The sequence below is a fragment of the Cololabis saira genome, chromosome 2 (genome assembly GCF_033807715.1).
Source record: "Cololabis saira isolate AMF1-May2022 chromosome 2, fColSai1.1, whole genome shotgun sequence".
Classification (NCBI taxonomy): Eukaryota; Metazoa; Chordata; class Actinopteri; order Beloniformes; family Belonidae; genus Cololabis; species Cololabis saira.
The window spans coordinates 8,599,429-8,601,928 of record NC_084588.1 but is presented as its reverse complement, the minus strand read 5'-3'; the positions used below and the strand labels follow the sequence as shown (position 1 = coordinate 8,601,928).

The following is a 2,500-nucleotide window of genomic DNA, read 5'->3' as shown; positions in this document are numbered from 1 at the left end:
AGGTAGACAGACATATTTTCACTGGCCACATATATATATATATGTATATATATAGTATTCCCTGTAGTCAATTCAAATTCAAAGTCACATGCATAAATTGTAACAATCTCCTCTTTAACATTGATGTAGTTTGGAATGAACAGATTTGACGATAGCAAACCTCCAGGCGCAGTGTGAATAAGAAAGTATGACACTGCCTGAGAAGTGCAGTGTTGATTTACCTCCTCGAGATAAAGATTTAAATGAAAACAAAACATAAGTGTACTTTTCTGTAAATGTGACAGACACCTTTAATATCCTCCCCTCTCCCTTGATCAATTGGTGGGATCGTACCTGCGTGACTGCCGCCTCTCCAACGAGTGCCGGATGTCAGGAAGAGCGCCGACAGCTTCACAGAAGGTGGGACGACAAGAGCCTGTAAACAAAGCACACACACCAGGAAATTCACAGTCATCCGCATTTGAATCTTGACAAGTTTGCAACACTGGTGACAGAAGAGAAATACCCATTAAAAATTGTCTGCTGAACTCCTTCCCCACAAAACCCCCTCACAGCTTTATTTTTCCTCAGCACTTCCTGTGAAGACGTGATGACATATCATGAATAGTTTACACAAATATTTGAACTGTAAGTGCTTGTTTATATCAATTCTTTACTTTTTTCATTTCGTTCTGTTATCGTAACTCTTAATTTAAAAATGTGAAGTCAGGTTGAAAATGAGAAACTCTTACTTCAACGGTACAAACACTGGTGTTTCAAGGTCTATAGTGTCATCCCCTGTTAGTTATGAATAGGAATCCTAAAGGTGCACACCCGTCAAAGACAATACAGGCCATTAAAACGCAGTGAGTAGAGAACTGCAGCAGCTAAAGTGGATGCAAAATTACACCAACATCTTGCTGACCCCATATCAACCAAAACAGCTGCTTGGAAAGCTTCGTGCAGCTAGATACCCTCGGAGGTTCTGCCATTGCCAAAAAACGTCTCCCTCCTACAATGCTGAAAAATGCAATAGACCAGTGAAACAGAGTTGGCTCGGCATGGTTGTCACTTCCAAGGAGAATTTGTGAATTTCGGTGACCAGCTGTTTCCCAGTGGAGCCGTGACCATCGACTAATATTCAAACAGTTAAAATAGTTCAAATGTGGCACAAAAAGTGCGAAAGTGAAGTGGAGTGCTTGTTTTTCCCCCTCAATCACCAGAACTTGGTGTGTTTTTTGGAAGGAACCGCTTCTCTCAACCGTCGGGTCTGAAGCACCTGGGACAGCTCCTTAAACCTGCTAGCCACTGTCCCAGAACTCACATGACTCCATCCCTCACCTTTAAAAAAGAAACTTTTGCTGCCAAAAAGGTGACGATACAATATCAAATAATTAACATTCGTATTAAGCATGCTGTTTCCATTATTTTATCCAACCACTGTACAGTAAACACTCGCTATAACGCGGTTCACCTTGCATTGTGCATCGTGTTCTGCATTCTGATTGGCTAAACAGTCTCCGCGCTTCTTCACTTCCTGTGTCAATAACGTTGGTCGCTTAGCAACAAGCTGAGAACGGCCAATGAACTTCAGCAGCAGCTCAAGAACGGGAACCTTAGATGAATCGTTCATTACAGTCTCAAATATAATCCATGGTGGCATGTCGGTTTAGAAGAATCTTTTTGCCCAGAAGAAAAAAGAGTGACAACAACGACCCTAACTATTTTCTTCTCTCGAAAAAAAAACACCTGCACCGCGGCTTTAGGAGAAAAAGACGCTACAGAGTGAGTCAGGATGCAGCGGCATCAGAAGAGCAGGGAAATACGCGCCGGTCACAATTTGTCTTACTGTACGCATTGTATTTTTCATTTTCTCCCATTCAAATCCAATAAATTGGGTCGTGGTGGGGCGGGGCTGATTTCTGCAATTTGAAGCCTTCTATAATAATTGTAAAAAAAAAAATCTTGCTACTTCGCGCATTTCCCCTATCACAATTCTTTTTGGAACGTAACCCCTGCGAAAAACTAGGGATTACTGTACATCATTTACTAAAACTTCCATTTACTTATTGAACAGATGCAAAGTAACCTGCAGGGTGTGAGGCGTGTGGTGGCGTGTCCAAACTGCAGGGATGGGGCAGGGACATGGTAACCCATCAGTGCTGTGATTCTGTCACCGTCAGCAAGAACCCACTAAAATAGTTCAGTTCTTTAACAACTTAAGACTTAGGCTCTTTGAAAATAAGCATTTCTTGGAACCTGCATGAGAACACTGTGAAATGAGACTACCCCGTGCTCGGGGGTGGGAGTGTAGTGGTTGGGAAGGGGCGTAAGTCTGTAGCGTTTGTGGGAGTCTGAATAGCACATTGCAGGAACAGAAGTCCCTCTGTCGGCAATTTCAGAGACTTGATTTCAATGTGGGCAGCCATTGCTGGAGGTGAGTGACGAGTAAAGTCCCTTTTTGGTCGTTGGGACACCAGACTGGGGAATGGGACAGAGGCTTTTCTCCTGTTATTATGGC

At 42.9% G+C, this 2,500-nt stretch overlaps 1 protein-coding gene across 6 annotated transcripts in view; it reads right to left on the bottom strand.

The window, feature by feature from the left end:
• Window positions 1-2,500, bottom strand: part of znf536 (zinc finger protein 536) — a 209,177-nt gene that overhangs the window by 179,975 nt on the left and 26,702 nt on the right. For all 6 annotated transcript variants that reach the window (XM_061737297.1, XM_061737265.1, XM_061737241.1 and 3 more), the window contains exon 2: window positions 334-415. The gene's annotated coding sequence lies outside the window, so the exon portion shown is untranslated. The remainder of the gene's footprint in view (window positions 1-333; window positions 416-2,500) is intronic.